Source organism: Geotrypetes seraphini, chromosome 2 (genome assembly GCF_902459505.1).
Source record: "Geotrypetes seraphini chromosome 2, aGeoSer1.1, whole genome shotgun sequence".
NCBI lineage: Eukaryota > Metazoa > Chordata > Amphibia > Gymnophiona > Dermophiidae > Geotrypetes > Geotrypetes seraphini.
This window is the reverse complement of record NC_047085.1, coordinates 451,849,125-451,866,565: the sequence shown is the minus strand read 5'-3', so window position 1 is coordinate 451,866,565 and position 17,441 is coordinate 451,849,125. Positions and strand designations below refer to the sequence as shown.

At 41.5% G+C, this 17,441-nt stretch overlaps 1 protein-coding gene across 2 annotated transcripts in view; it reads left to right on the top strand.

Annotated features, from left to right (window-relative positions):
• Positions 1-17,441, top strand: part of PARD3 (par-3 family cell polarity regulator) — a 1,241,096-nt gene that overhangs the window by 1,162,861 nt on the left and 60,794 nt on the right. The gene's annotated exons all lie outside the window — the stretch shown is intronic.

The following is a 17,441-nucleotide window of genomic DNA, read 5'->3' as shown; positions in this document are numbered from 1 at the left end:
GTGTGTGCAGTTATATTTTTTTAATTCTGTGAAATTAATTTCATTATCTTGTCTCCCAAGTGCAAAAGGAGTACACCTCCTAATTATTCTTCTAAAGCAGTATTTGTAATAAGTATGCAAACCTGCCAAGCCCCCTGTTCTATGTTTTAAATCATTATTGATCTAGTAATTTGTAGATTTGCCCCATCTATCTAGACCCTTTCTCCCCAAGGATCAGGTGAGTTAGCCAATTCTTTTACATTCTATTAAATCAAATTTGCCATATTCCAACATCAGTAATATTACTGGCAAGCATTTGTGGTCTGCACAATTTCATGTGAGATTTCAGTCATAGAATATCAAATATACTGTATGCCCAAGTCAGTAACTTACTTTCTAACAGTGGAAGGATTTCCTTAGTTGCATCAGGCAGTACTGTCATGAACATACTTAACAATTTGAGATGGAATTCTTCATAGCTAAATTAAATTTCCACTGTTTTCTAGAATGTACAATTTCGTGTTTCTGTTTGTTGTCATTGGTTACTTTTAATGTGTGAATATGGAAGACATAACATATTTACACACAGACTGACCTTTCAGCCCTCATCATCTATCTAAATACTGAGGTTTCTCTCACATGTGCAGTAGAAAAAGAATGGTCTTTACAGCTTTAAAATGAACCAGGACTGCAGATATACTTCTAGGCAAATATTTTACTTTCTAAGCATCACGTGACAATATAGTAATAAAATAAATTATTTTCTTTTGGCGAGTGCTTTAGTTTTTACTGCAAGAATTATTTTTGGCACAGTAACATCGGCTGTTGTGTATGCTGTTTGTTTTCAAAATGAGAGATTGCGTCGTTTTCATGGGCAAAGGATCTGTGAGAAAACTGTGCAGGCTCAAAGAGTTGGAATGTAACTGCTGAAGGTCATGGACCAAACTCTTGTATATGTTAATGCTATGGCAACCAGTAACATGCGGCTCGGCCTGTCTTATAGTTTCTTGTAATGAGTGACCAGGACAGACTGATTACCTTAGGAATAGAAAAATTCCTAAACTGCAGAGCAAAACATTGAGCTTTCCTTTTTGTTCCACTCTAATAATTGGGAATTCTTCCCTAAGTTAAGTGATTATGTGCCAGAGCTTCAAGTGATAAAAGTCTTACTGACTTAGGAGCCAGTATTTAAAGGGCCACTCAGCAGCTAAGAGAGCCAGTAAACTTGTATAGCTTGGCTCAAATTTGGCTTAAATAACTGAGTAGTGTTAGCCAACTAGATATAAACCAGATATGGGATGTTAAGAAATAGCAAGCTAATGCAAAAAAAAAAAAAAAAAAAATCAGTGCTGGTCAGCTAGGCTGTTGCCCTTCACGCTTCACTCCTGCCCTCCTTCATCCCTAAGATACTTTTCAGAGCAGCAAAATATAGCTAACTACTGGCCACTGACTGGTTAAATTGCTTGGTTGGGGCTAGCCAACGTTACTCGCTGACGACACCAAACTATGCAATATAGTGAGAGACGGCAATTCACCCGATAGTATGGCACAGGACCTACATTTGTTGGAGCTTTGGTCCTCGACCTGGCAGCTGGGCTTCAACGCTAAGAAATGCAAGATCATGCACCTCGGCAGCAGAAATCCGTGCAGAACTTACACCTTGAATGGTGAGACCTTAGCTAGAATTTCAACAGAACGAGACTTGGGAGTGATCATCAGCGCAGACATGAAAACTGCTGATCACGTGGAGAAGGCTTCATCTAAGGCAAGACAGTTGTTAGGTTGCATCCGCAGGAGTTTCGTCAGCTGGAAGCCTGAAGTCATAATGCCATTATACAGAACCATGGTGAGGCCTCATTTGGAATACTGTGTGCAATTCTGGAGGCCACACTACCGAAAAGATGTGCTGAGAGTAGAGTCGGTGCAACGGATGGCCACCAGGATGGTCTCGAGGCTCAAGGATCTATCGTATGAGGAAAGGCTGAAAAATTTGCGGCTGTACTCACTCAAGGAACGTAGGGAGAGAGGAGACATGATCAAGACGTTTAAGTATATTACCGGCCGTATCGAGATGGAAGAAGAGATTCTCTTTCTCAAAGGACCCTCAGCCACAAGAGGGCATCCGCTCAAACTCAGGGGCGGGAAATTTCATGGCGACACCAGGAAATATTTCTTCACCGAGAGAGTGGTTGATCCTTGGAATGAGCTCCCGGTGCGGGTGATCGAGGCAAACAGCATGCAAGAATTTAAGAGCAAATGGGATACCCATGTGGGATCCCTTAGAGGGTTAAGCCAAGGGAACCTGTCACCAGGAGTAGGATCCCTAGGATAGTAGACTTGGGGGTGGGTCAGTAGAGTGGGCAGACCTGATGGGCTACGGCCCTTATCTGCCGTCATCTTCTATGTTTCTATATTCAGTACTGGCTAAATTGCTGCTGAATATCACAGTTAGTGCCAAACACAAAGCTGGCTATCTTGGGAGAATTCCGGGGGTGGAGTCAGCACTTGGCCACTGAGGCAACCTGGGTTAGTGCATAAATGGGACTGTATAAATTTTTGTCGTATTGAATATCCACTAAACCAGTGTTTCTCAACTCGGTCCTGGAGTACCCCCCTTGCCAGTCAGGTTTTCAGGATATCCACAACGAATATGCAGGAATGAAATTTGCACATAATGGAGGCAGGGTATGTAAATCAAGTTTATGCATATTCATTGTGGATATCCTGAAAACCTGACTGGCAAGGGGATACTCCAGGACCGAGTTGAGAAACACTGCACTTAACAAAAGGGAATGTCAGCTTCTGCCCATACACAACAATCAATCCAAAAAGAGCAGAACAGTCCATGTTTTCAAATCAAATGCTAGCAGTGATTATAAACATATCTCATAAATGAATCAACTCACATGTAGCAAAAAAAAAAACCCCACAAAAAATAATCCTATAAATAGATATCTAGAGGTTTTTTATGTTTAAATACTGACTTTAATTTCATCTAGGACTTCTGAGGCAGGCTTTTAAGCCGAAACACAGCCCATGTTGAATCGAGTCGCAGCACTGTTTCATTTGATTGATTGTCATTAAATTCCTGTTGATTTTGAAGACCTGGACTGTTCTGTTCTTTTTGGATAGCCATACTGGATCAGATCAGTGGTCCATCTAGCCCAGTATCCTGCTTCCAACAGTGGCCAATCCAGAAAATGGATTGGCCTATTTATTTTTATGTGATAGCCCATGGCCATTTAAGTGTTGAATGTCAACTTAAGCAGCTGTGTGGTAGTCAACTCAAAATTAACTGAATGTTCAAGCCAAAGCCCGCACAGATCCCAGCTTTGTTTATCTGGGAATAATGGCACAGTCCGTGAGCAAAACTCTCACTGCCTACGGTTGAATATTGACACCCCCACCTCTTTAGTTTCATCCTTTCAATAGATACAGCCACTCAGCAGGATAAATTTTTCTTCAAAAGGGATTTAGCCAGCTAAGTCCTTTATCTGCCAAGGCCCTTAATCAGTGTCATTTTAAAATGTTAATTTTAAGGTGATGTTTTTGAGTTCCTTTAAGATGCTTTGTAATTTTCTCTCAATCTTGGAAATAACCATGTTTGTAGAACAGTGAAGCAAATCACTTCAAACACTGAATAGGATTAGTTTCTGTTGGTTATGTCATAGATGGTATAACACAGGTAATGTGACTCTGTGGATACAAGCATGTGAAGTCATTTTTGTCGCAGTTAATAAATATTAGAGATATGTTTTCTAAGGCCATTTGTAACCCCAAATGACAGGAACAAATCCATAATTTAGCTTTTTCCTGTGTTGACAATAATGATACTATTGCACACTTTCTCAGCAGGTGCAGTACTATACACTATTGATGATGTCTCCAAACCAAAAAACATTTAAACCCAAATTCATTTTAAAATCCTGTAAACCAGTGGTTCCCAAACCTGCCAGCTGGGTTTTCAGGATAGCCTTAATGAATATGCATGAGAGAGATTTGCATATAGTGGAGGTGACAGGCATGCAAATCTGCCTTATGCATATTCATTAGGGCTAGCCTGAAAATCCAGCTGGCTGGTGGTCCTTTAGGACCAGGGTTGGGAACCACTGCTATAAACAACATGAGAAGCTAAAGAAAATGAAAATTTGTGGCCTACCCACCCCTAATGTTGCCCTGGGAAACTGTAGGGAGCATCATATTAATTCATTCATAACATAGTAACATAATCAATGGGGGCAGATAAAGACTTGAATGGTCCATCCATTAATTTCTTTCCTTAAATTTATGAATGTCCTCTTCTATAGAAATGAGCACATTTGTGATATAATTAAGTTTTCCATTAAATATAAATAATTCATAAATGCTACAACCATAAACAATCAAATAATCAAAAATAAACACAGCAAAATGAATTTCAAGTAATAATGCTGAATTATTTTCCATGTGAAATATTAGAGAATAGGGGGGGGTTTCTGGGGGGTTCAGGGGAACATCCGGTGGCAGGAGGGAGTGGGTATCCCACCTGCCTTTTTTTGAGAGGGAGCAGGTAGGAGGGTAGGGGATGGTTTGTGGTGGCATCCGTTGGCAGTAGGGAATGGGCTTCTCTCATGCCAATTTAATTTCACGCCAGAAGGGGGGAGCCACCATGGCAGGAGAAAGTGAGCATTCTTCCTGCCGAGTTCACTGCCACCAAAGGGGGGAGGGAGGTGTCAGTTAGCTGTGCTGGTGTCAGTTCTTCAGGGAGGACTGTCATCGGCACGAGTATGTGTGTGCTTTTTTTGTTAATGGAGCAGATATTTTGCATATGTAACATAAACAGCATATGTGCCCCTCAAAAAAAAGATGTAAAAAGGTTTTCTGTCCCAAACATCTGAGTGGCAGGAGGCTTTGCCCTGCCTCTCAGCTGTTCGGGTTTTCACTGCTGGCTCTGTGCATGTGTGAGAATCGCTCTTACAGCTATCAATCGGACGGGAAAGTTGGGGATTAAGACGAACCTACGCATGAATCATTTGCATGCAAACATTTTAGTGCATCGATAGCTCTTTTTGAATCGGCCAAAAATCGGATTGAAGCAGACCCACATGATCTTACCGATCCTCATAGTGCATCTAGGCCCAAGTTTCCAAGATTATCATAATGAATATGCAACAATTTGATTGCTTTAGTTCTGTTGTAATCAAATTTGTTTCATGCGTATTTATTGTGGTAATCCTGTAAACCTGACTGGTTAAGTGTGTCTACAGGAGAGGGTTAAGAAGTACTGCCTTATTATCACATTTGTTAACAGTCCCAACAGAAAGGACATGGAAACATGGCCACCCTTTCACTGTCAGATTATACATGAACAAAAGAGGGCTGGAGATGGGAATGTTAATATTGCAGCAATTTGTATCTTGATCTGAAATGAGAGTCTTCAGCTCCTGCCTCAGTGCAGTATTATCAACATTTTAAATATGCAAGGGCTTAAGAGACTTTTTTTTATTTTAAACTCATTACCAGAAATAATTCTGCTTTTCCATCACCTTATCACTCTAACACATTCACACCCACCCTTTGCCTTTACACTCCTATTGTAAAGTAATCTTTAATTCACATGTATTTTCTTCTAATGTTCTTTTAATATGACCTGTTGTTCTGTTCAGACCAGTGGAAGATCATAAGGCTCAGACCAGTGGTCTCAAACTTGCGGCCCGCCAGGTACTATTTTGAGGCCCTCGGTATGTTTATCATAATCACAAAAGTAAAATAATACAGTTTCTTGATCATATGTCTCTTTAGCTATAAATTACAATATTATTATTAGGACTTAGCCGAAAGGAAAGATTTTTAAACTATAAGGACTTTTACCTCATGCAAAATTGTCATTTCTTTAATAAGACATTAACTATTTTTTCTGAGGCTCTCCAAGTACCTACAAATCCAAAATGTGGTCCTGCAAAGGGTTTGAGTTTGAGACCACTGGCTCAGATCAAAGGTCCAGTCAGCCTAGTATTCTGTTTCCCACAGTGGTCACTCCAGCCATGAATACATGATAGGATCCCAAGCTGCCTGCCACCAGGGAAAAAAGTGACTTTCCCAAAGTCCACCTTAATAACAGTTTATGAACCCTTCCTCCAAGAACCACTTTTTGGAGTTCAAGAAATATATTTGGCTAGTCACAAAAAGGTATTACCTTAAGTTTCAAGAGGCTCTGCTCAGACAAATGGTGACGGAACCCACGAGGGAAAAAGCGATATTGGATCTGGTCCTCACAAATGGAGAGAGTATCTCTAATGTTCAAGTGGGTGCTCACCTGGGAAGTAGTGATCATCAAACGGTTTGGTTTGATATAACGGCTAAAGTGGAGAGCGGCCGCACGATACTTAAAGTCCTAGATTTCAAACGTACGGACTTCAATGCAATGGGAGAGTACCTGAAAAATGAGCTGTTAGGATAGGAGGACATAAGAGAAGTGGAAAGACAGTGTTCTAAGCTGAAAGGAGCGATAAAAATGGTTACGGACTTTTATGTGAAGAAAATAAATAAAAACAAGAGAAAAAGGAAGCCGATATGCCTCTCCAAACTAGTGGCGGAGAAAATAAAGGCAAAAGAGTTGGCAAAAGAGTTTGTGAAATATAAAAAAAACCCCAAGAAGAGGAGTGCAGAAACGACTACAGGGTGAAACTGAAAGAAGCCAAAAGAGAGATATGTCTGTCAAAAGCACAGGCTGAAGAACAAATGGCTAAAAATGTGAAAAAGGGAGACAAAAATTTTTTCAGATTTATTAGTGAAAGGAGGAAGATGAAAAATGGAACTGCTAAACTAAAAGATGCTGGGAAACGATATGTGGAGAGTGATGAGGAAAAAGCAAATGTGCTAAACAAATACTTCTGTTCTGTGTTCACAGAAGAAAATCCTGGAGAAGGACCGAGATTGTCTGGCAAAGTTACACGAGAAAATGGAGTAGATTCTGCGCCGTTCATGGAGGAGAATGTTTATGAGCAACTTGAAAAACTGAAGGTGGACAAAGCGATGGGACCAGACGGGATCCATCCCAGGATACTGAGGGAGCTCAGAGAGGTATATTTATATCAATGACCTGGAAGACGGAATATCCAGTGAGATCATTAAGTTTGCAGATGACACAAAGCTATGCCGGGCAATCAGATCGCAGGAGGATAGCGAGGAACTCCAGAGCGACTTGTATCAGTTAGAGAAATGGGCAGAGCAATGGCAGATGAAGTTCAACGTGGAGAAATGCAAAGTAATGCATTTAGGTAGTAAGAATAAGGAACACGAGTATAGAATGTCAGGCGCAACTCTGGGTAAGAGCGAACAAGAAAAGGACCTGGGTGTACTGATAGATAGGACCCTGAAGCCATCGGCACAATGCGCGGCAGCGGCAAAGAAAGCAAACAGAATGTTAGGTATGATAAAGAAAGGAATCACGAGTAGATCGAAGAAAGTCGTAATGCCGCTTTATAGAGCAATGGTCAGACCACACTTGGAATACTGTGTCCAACATTGGTCTCCCAACCTAAAGAAGGATATAAAACTGCTGGAGAGGGTGCAGAGACGAGCAACGAAGCTAATAAGAGGTATGGAGAACTTGGAATATGAGGAACGACTCAAGAAACTGGGACTGTTCTCCCTTGAGAAGAGGAGGCTGCGAGGGGACATGATAGAGACGTTCAAAATACTGAAAGACATCGATAAAATAGAGCAGAAAAACAAATTATTTACATTGTCCAACACAACACGGACAAGAGGACATGGTTTGAAGCTAAGGGGGGACAAGTCCAGGACAAATGTCAGGAAGTTCTGCTTCACGCAACGAGTAGTGGACGTCTGGAATGCTCTTCCAAAGGAGGTTATTAAGGAATCCACTGTGCTAGGATTCAAAGGCAAATTAGATGCACATCTCCTTACGAGAGGCATAGAGGGATATGGGTGATTAAAACTATATCAGGTATATATCTGACTGGGCCTCCGCGTGTGCGGATCGCCGGACTCGATGGACCATGGGTCTGATCCGGAGATGGCAGTTCTTATGTTCTTATGAGGTTCTGGCGGGTCCTATTAAAGACTTTTTCAACAAATATCTGGAGACGGGAGTGGTTCCCGGGGATTGGAAGAGAGCGGATGTGGTCCCTATTCACAAAAGTGGTCACAGGGATGAAGCAGGAAACTATAGGCCGGTGAGCCTCACTTCGGTTGTTGGAAAAATAATGGAAGTGTTGCTGAAAGAAAGGATAGTGTACTTCCTTGAATCTAATGGGTTACAGGATCCGAGGCAAAATGGCTTTACAAAAGGTAAATCGTGCCAAACGAACCTGATTGAATTTTTTGATTTGGTGACCAGAGAGCTGGATCGAGGACATATGCAAGATGTAATTTACTTAGATTTCAGCAAAGCCTTTGATACAGTTCCTCATAGGAGGCTTTTGAACAAACTTGATGGGCTGAAGTTAGGGCCAAAAGTGGTGAACTGGGTTAGAAATTGGCTGTCGGACAGACGCCAGAGGGTGGTGATTAATGGAAGTCGCTCGGAAGAAGGAAAGGTGAGTAGTGGAGTCCCTCAGGGTTCGGTGCTGGGGCCTATCCTGTTCAAATGTTTATGAGTGACATTGTTGAAGGGTTAGAAGGAAAAGTGTGCCTTTTTGCAGATGATACCAAGATTTGTAACAGAGTAGACACCGAAGAGGGAGTGGAAAATATGAAAAAGATTTTAGTTTAAAGAAATGTTTGTGGCCCAAGTGAGATTTAGATAGACAAAAGGCCTTAATAGCATGACTGCAAGGCCTGTTTAGATTTAAAGTGAATTGGCTAAATGAAGGATACACAGTCCCCCACCCACCATCTGCAGAGACAGCTAGTGCTGCTTGAAGTGTTAAGCCCTGATGTGCTAAATAGTTTGCACTTTATTTGGCAATAGTAATGCTGGGTGTCAGGACACAGGAATTTTTACAGTCCTTCAGTAATATGTGGAAGTGAGTTAAGACAGGGTGATGTGGTATCACTATCTACGAGGTAGTTAGAATTCTTGCATTAGGAGAAACATGAAGCACAAATATATTGGAAAATTGAAAACATACAGAATTATAAAATTGAAGTGATAATGTGAAGAAAGGAACTGCATGTGTATGAAGTCTTCAGCCTCATCAACACAAGTCTTCATGAACCATCGGACATTCAGGTAGTTTACAGATCTGTGGGACTATGATGATAAAACTGATATCCCATTTTGGTTCATTTAATGGGGAATAATCTGACCTGCTGAAGATCATTGCAATAGGATGGCCAAGTCCATCAGAGCCATTTCTAGAATGCAGTGGATTACAGGTCCTGTGGCAACATGGATTCTCTATAGGCAGACAAATCTGATCAATTTCTTTGACTGCATGACCAGAGAATTGGATAGAGGGAGATTGTTAGATTTCAGTAAAGCCTTTGATAGTGTTCCACACAGGCATATCTAATAAACAAATTGAGTGCCCTCAGTATGGGCCCTAAAATTACAGACTGGGTCAGGAACTGGTTGAGTGGAAGGCAACAGAAGGTAGTGTTCAATGGAGATCACTCTGAAGAAAGAGATTTTACCAGTGGTTTGCCGCAAGGTTCAGTTTTTGGGCCTGTTATTTTTAACATTTTTGTAAGCAATATTGCTGAAGAGCTGTTAGGTAAGATTTGCCTCTTTGCAGTGATACCAGAATCTGCAATAGAATAGACATATCTGATGATGTGAATAACATGAGGAAGGACCCAGCGAAGCTTGAAGAATGGTCTGAAATTTGGCAGCTAAGATTTAATGCCAAGAAATGCAAGGTCATGCACTTGGGCTGCAGAACCCCAATAGTATGTGATGATCTTAAGGTGGCCAAACCGACTGAGAAGGTGACAGCAAAAGCTAGAAGGATGCTAGGGTGCATAGGGAGAGTTATGGCCAGTAGGAAAATTGAGGTGTTGATGCCTCTGTGTAAGACTCTGGTGAGACCTCATTTAGAATATTGTGTACAGTTCTGGAGACCACTCTTTCAAAAAGATATAAACAGGATGAAGTCGGTCAAGAAGAAGGCTACTAAAATGATCGGTGGTCTTTGTCATAAGATGTATGGAGACAGACTTAAAGATCTCTATGTATACTTTGGAGGAAAAGCGGGAGAGGGGAGATATGATAGAGATGTTTAAATACCTACATGGCATAAATGTACATGAGGCAAGTCTCATTTGAAAGGAAGCTCCAGAACGAGAAGGCATAGGATGAATTTAAGAGATTCTAGTCTCAGGAGCAATCTAAGGAAATACTTTTTTTTTAAATAGAAAAAATGGTAAATATGTGGAAGTGTCTCCCGGTAGAGGTTGTAGAGACAAAGATTGTGTTTGAATTCAAGAATACATGGGACAGGCATGTGGGATATCTTAGGGAGAGGAGATAGTGGATGTTGTGGATAGGTAGACTGGATGGGCCATTGGGCCTTTATCTGTCATCATGTTTCTGTAAGGAACTATTCAAGGTGCTTATGAATTGTGCTAAGGCACCTAGGAGTTCATCCTTTCTAATGTTTTTTTATTCTGCATTGGCTACGGCCACTGAAGAAAGAGGGTCTTGCAGTCTGCACCAAACAACACTCAGCTCATACATTTTAGATTCAAACAATTTTTATTGATGCAGGAAGCTATTAAACTCTATGAAAGGAGCAAGCCTCAGGCAACTGGTGTTGGAACCGACAAGGGATCAGGCAATACTGGACCTGATACTTACCAATGGAGAAAGTGTCACAGAGGTCTCGGTGGGCGACACATTGGCCTCCAGTGACCACAACATGGTATGGTTCAATATCAGGAAAGGTTTCACTAAATCTACTACACTAACCAAAGTCCTCAAATTCAAGGACACAAATTTCAAAGAAATGGGAGACTTCGTTCACCAGGCGCTACAAAGCCAAGAAGAAACCGATAACGTGGAAGACATGTGGTTGACTTTGAAAGCAACCTTATAGGCATATGATGCTACTCTCCATCCGAAGAAACTTGACTCAGCTCATGTAACATCTTTTGTAATCTAGAACATATTGTAATTCCTTATTCTCCACCAGTAGTAAATTGACTCAGTTGCTATGTAACATCTCCAGTGATATTGAATGTACTATAATTCTTCAATATAAACTGTAATTATCTCTTCTCCTGTAATGTAATTCTACTGGAAACGCCCAGATATCTTCTTTATTGTAATCCGTGGCCATGTTACATCTGCTGCGATATTGAATGTATTGTAACTCTTCACTGTTACTTGTAATCTACTCTTCTCCTGTAATGTAATTCTACTGGAAATGCCCAGATATCATCTTTATTGTAATCCGCCTAGAACCGCAAGGCACAGGCGGAATAGAAATCCCTAATGTAATGTAATGTAATGTAATGTAACCATACAAGAAGCAACAAACCGCTATGTAAAATCAGTAAGTAAACGGCGAAGGAACAATAAGCCACAGTGGTTTACTGCGGAGATCTCAGACCTGATCAAGGAGAAGAAAAAAGCATTCATCTCTTACAAACAATCAGGGAAGCAGGACTCTAGAGCAGACTACCTGGCCAAATCAAAAGCCGTCAAAACAGCAGTCAGGGAGGCTAAATTCCTCATGGAGGAATCTCTAGCAAAGAACATCCAGAAGGGAGATAAATCCTTCTTCAGGTATATCAGTGATAGAAGAAAAAACTCAGGCGGGATTGTACGTCTTAGGAAACCAGACGGAGACTATGTGGAAAAGGATTCGGAAAAAGCCCAACTATTAAATGAATACTTCTGCTCAGTCTTCACCCGAGAAGCGCCAGGGCTCGGCCCTCAGCTACAGACAAGGGTTGGCTCAGTTGACCCGTTTAGTAACTTTGAGTTTACGCCCAGCAGTGTCTACGGTGAGCTGTCAAAGCTCAAGGTTAACAAAGCAATGGGGCCGGACAACCTGCACCCCAGGGTGCTTAGGGAGCTGAGTGATGTCTTGGCGGAGCCACTGTCCGGGCTCTTCAACCTCTCCCTTAGTACAGGCAGCGTCCCGTTGGACTGGAGGGCGGCTAACGTCATTCCACTCCACAAGAAAGGCTCAAAGATGGAGACAGCAAACTACAGACCAGTGAGTCTAACATCGATAGTGAGCAAACTAATGGAAACTCTAATCAAACGCCAATTAGATAAGATCCTGGATGAGGAGAATCTACGGGATCCCCGACAACATGGATTTACTAAGGGGAGATCCTGCCAATCCAACCTGATCAGCTTCTTTGACTGGGTAACGGGGAAGCTGGATATTGGGGAGTCCCTGGACATCGTGTACCTGCACTTTAGCAAAGCATTCGATAGCGTACCACACCGCAGGTTACTGAACAAGATGAGTTCTATAGGATTAGGTAACACATTGACGAAATGGGTTGGGAGCTGGCTTGGAGGTAGGCTCCAAAGGGTGGTGGTAAACGGCACCCCCTCCGAAATGACGGAGGTGATTAGTGGAGTACCACAGGGCTCAGTCTTGGGCCCAATCCTATTCAACATCTTTATAAGAGACTTGGCAGAAGGGCTTCGAGGTAAAATAACATTATTCGCCGATGATGCCAAACTGAGTAATGTAGTGGGCAAATGCACAACAGTCGAAGATTCAGTGCCCGACAACATGATGCACGACCTACTCCTATGTATTACTATTTAAAAAGGCTTCACTTTAGACCTTCAGTCACTTTCCGCACTGGACAGAATGCCAGGAAATCAAAATAGTATACAAATTAAGTTTTATTACATATACAATATTTCTAGCCATAATCATTGATTAAGTACAGAGTTTGAATTAATACGTTACCGGTTATTACATCATTACTCTTGTCCACGATCAGGAGGCTTACTCACAAAATGTCATCACACAGCGTATCAGTGGTGGAAAATGTCCTCCCCCTTACAGGTAACTTTCCTCCCTTAAATTGTACTTTTTCTCCATCCCCTTTTTCCAGATTGGATATACAAACGCGTGCTTACCTCATGTTGAGAGGGTAATCCCCAATCAGCATGTCTTGAAAACAACTAGCTTAGCTCGTGGGTTGTATACCCAGCCCCTCTTTATGGATTGGATACTTTTTTCCCCATCCCCTCTAGCTAGATTGGATATACAAACGCGTGCTTATCTCGTGTGGGGAGGGTGTGATTCTGTCAAGCATCTATCATCAGGTGCTGAAAAATTTCTGGCCTTGCTCGTTCTCATAATACTTGTGTTTCCCTGTAACAGCTATCATGGATCCTAGGCAGTGTCATTCAATATTAATAATCCTTTCATACCATACGTTTCACATTCGTGTCACATTACTGGAGCGATGGTCTAGGACATGGCAACTCAACTTCAATGCCAAAAAATGCAAAGTTATGCACCTGGGCAGCCAGAATCCATGCAAGTCTTATACCCTTAATGGCAAGATCCTAGCAAAAACGGTAGCAGAACGAGACTTGGGGGTAATCGTCAGTGAGGACATGAAGTCTGCCAATCAAGTGGAGCAGGCTTCGTCCAAGGCAAGACAAATCATGGGCTGCATACGAAGGGGTTTCGTCAGTCGTAAGGCGGAAGTCATTATGCCATTGTATAGATCCATGGTGAGGCCCCACCTGGAATATTGTGTGCAATTCTGGAGGCCGCATTATCGCAAGGATGTGCTGAGACTAGAGTCGGTGCAAAGAATGGCCACCCGGATGGTCTCGGGACTCAAGGATCTACCATACGAAAAACGGCTTGACAAATTACAGCTATACTCGCTCGAGGAGCGCAGAGAGAGGGGGGACATGATCGAGACGTTCAAGTATCTTACGGGCCGCATCGAGGCGGAGGAAGATATCTTCTTTTTCAAGGGTCCCACGACAACAAGAGGGCATCCGTTGAAAATCAGGGGCGGGAAACTACGAGGTGACACCAGGAAATTCTTTTTCACTGAAAGAGTGGTTGATCGCTGGAATAGTCTTCCACTACAGGTGATTGAGGCCAGCAGCGTGCCTGATTTTAAGGCCAAATGGGATCGGCACATGGGATCTATTCACAGGGCAAAGGTAGGGGAGGGACATTAAGGTGGGCAGACTAGATGGGCCGTGGGCCCTTATCTGCCGTCTATTTCTATGTTTCTATGTTTCTAAGTATCACATTATGTATAATACAACAACAATGCATCAAATAATATAAAATAAGAAGCATAAATACCCTCCACCTCCCCCCCCAAAACCCTCCCTCCCCCCCAAAGGTATTCTCTAATTCACCTCACTATGGTATACTCTAATTCACCTCACTATGACACATCAATACACTCTAGGAAACCCATCTTAAGACCACACTACGGCCCTTAGGATGCAAGGTTTGTAAGTAAGGTTCCCATATATTCATAAACATCAACTTTCGCTTCTCAGGCCTTCCAGCATCTCTCGCTTCCCAGATGGCCAACTGATGTAATTGGTTTCATCAATGCCAAAACTTTGGGGGGGTCAGGGACCGTCCATTATTGTAAAATACATTTTTTGGCCAATAAACGCATCTTCCTACACAGCACCCGATGACCCCTAGTTACTTCATAGTTCCCGTAGGGCATTGCCTTCTTCGTTTTGTTCAAGTTTATTATTTAATAACTTACAAGCGGCTTTGCATTGGCTTGTACATGCCCTGGGAGGTGATCCGTTGGTCACTGATTTTTTGCCTTTGCAGGGTAGTCCAGCCTTTCCTCCTGGAAGGGAATCTAGAGAGTATCGATTATGGGGAGCTAGAAGAGTTTTACGTTTAGAACATATATTGGGAGATTAAGGAGAGCTGTTGACTCGTGCTGAATTGTTAGCTAAGGTAGGAAATGCTTGGGGGGCACAGTTTGCGTATTTTCAATTGGAGCACTATGTGTGATCCCTTGACAGAGCACAATTGAGATTGCATATGGGGGCTAAATTACGAGAGTTGTTTACTCAGGAGGAGGAGGTGTCTCTTTCGGTATCTTGTATACATGCTAAATTGCAAAAGTTGCTACCTGAGAAGAACTACAGGTATATTAAAGGCAAATGGGAAAGAGAACTACAGCTTAATTTGGGACATTGGGATATAGCTCGAACTCTGAGGTCAACACCGGGGGTGACCCCGTGTGCATGGTTAAGAGAAACATACTATAGGGTTGCATTACGTGCTTATTATACTCGTGCACAGTTATATTATAGTGGAGGTCTCCCTACACCATTATGTCATAAATGTGGGATTGGGAGTCATACTTTGGGACATGCATTTTGGACTTGTCCCATTATTCAAAATTTTTGGAAAAGAATAATGTCCTATATGTCAAAAATAATTGGGAGATCTTTACGTAGTTTTCCGACCCATTTTGTTTTAGATTTGCCAGAGGCTTTCAGCTCATACATTTTTTAAAATCCTTTTCATCTGCAAATTGGCACCTTATAGATGCCTCTCCACACTTCACCTCTGGTCCTTTTATGAATGGCTCTATTCTTCAAATAAGGACTCTGTAAACGCCTCTCTTACACTTAGGCCTTATTTACTCGCACTGAAGCATGCCAGAGTTTTGCAGTTATGACACATTTCCAAATTTAATATTGTAACTGCAAAGCCTCTGCAGGACATTTCCAGCATTTTGCCATTTTTTTAACACTGGTAATTTTTCTAGTGTGAGTTAACTAAATTCAAATAGCATGATGATAATGTTAACTGCTTCCCTTTGCTGGTTAAGTATCCATATAATAACTGAGAGATGCATCCTCTTCCTCTTGCATCGCCTCCCTTCTATGTTACGTGATATACTGTTAAGGCACTACATTAATTGTTAGCACATAATAATTGATGCTAATGCAACTTAGAAAATAGGGGCCTTATGTTAGCTGAGCCCTGGTAAGGATACCTCTTGCTGTTCTCTCCTCCTCCTCCTCCTCTGTTCTCCTTCTCAATAATTTGTAGTTTTATTAAAAAATGATTCAGTGATATTTTTGAAATGCTATCAATCCCATTTTAAATGGAACATAGAAATCAGAATTGAGACATCTAGGTCAAAGTGTGTCAAATTTTGGTAGTTTTTTTTTTTTTTTTTTACAAAATGGTCTTCTGTCATAGATCCTTTCCTGAAATACAAGCAGGAATGCATGTGTATGTACTGGTTATGTATGGAAGGAGCAGCCACTTTACATTTGTCAACATCAGACATCAATGGAGGCAAGATTGCAACATTCACATCTAACCTCCCCCCCCCTTCTATTAAACTGCGCTAGCGGTTTTTAGTGTAGAGAGCCGCGTTGAATGGCCCGCACAACTACTGACACTCATAGGAACTCTGGAGCAGCGCAGGCCATTCAGCGCGGCTCCCTGAGCTATAAACTGCTAGCGTAGTTTAATAGAAGAGGCCCTAAGGGTTAGCTCTTGCACATGCAAGTTGGTATTTCAGAATCTAGACGTGTAAGTGTCAACATTTGACCTTGTCTATGTAGCATTTTGGAAACCTTCACATCTAAAAGCTCCTAAGTACAAGGCCCGCAATTGTCAGGCACAGTTGATTTGCAAAATTAATGCTTCTACAAAACTTATATATATATAGGAATAATTGTAATAAAGCCAAAAGTGGATAAAAACAGTACCTGGAATGATACAAGAAAAATTTTAAAAAAACTTAAAAGCATCAGAAAATGTATTTAAAAAACGCAGGTAAGTCTTGGTGTACAAAGGAAGCAATCTGCAGGAATTATTGCTCTTAATTACTTTGTGCTTTTTCTCAAGAGACAAAATGGGAGAGACCTTTAGTCCATTTGGCTTTCTGTGTCTGTTTTGGATACATACATAATAGCATGTTCAGACATACTTTATACAAGATTCTATTGATAGACAGTTTTAAAAGAAGACTCCATTTATCATAACATCGTTGGAACAGCCTAATATGTTTTGGAGGGTTTTTTTTTCAATTGGGAGGATAGTTTCATAGCCTTCCAAGGTTGTTGGATGATTTATGGGCTCATTTTCAAAGCACTTAGACTTACAAACTACTAGGTTTCTACAGTACTTTGAGGTTCTAAATGCTATGAAAATGAGCCCCTTAATGTTTTAATGACATGGCCCACCCCAGCACATCTCAGATTTTGTCTCTCCTGAATTATCTAGTCTTTCATCACTTCATTCATTTCCTTACCCATTAGATGAGTCATACCCTTGATCTAGTTCTCTCTCCTCCTTTGTCTTTTGATACACTTAAATCTTTCTCTAGTTCACCTGTCTCCTTGTCTGATCTTATATTAATTTTATTTGCTGTTTCTGTTGCTTAGTTTCTACCTGTTCCCATTGCATTCATTAACTGGACTAAGTGGTTCAATAAATAGGGCCCATGACTTATCCATCCCCTTTTTCCCAATTATTTTGACATTCTTCTTGCAAGATCAAGAGCTCTGTTTTGGACACGGTTCTGAAGGAGGCTGTAAATGCTATTGCCCCAGCATGTTC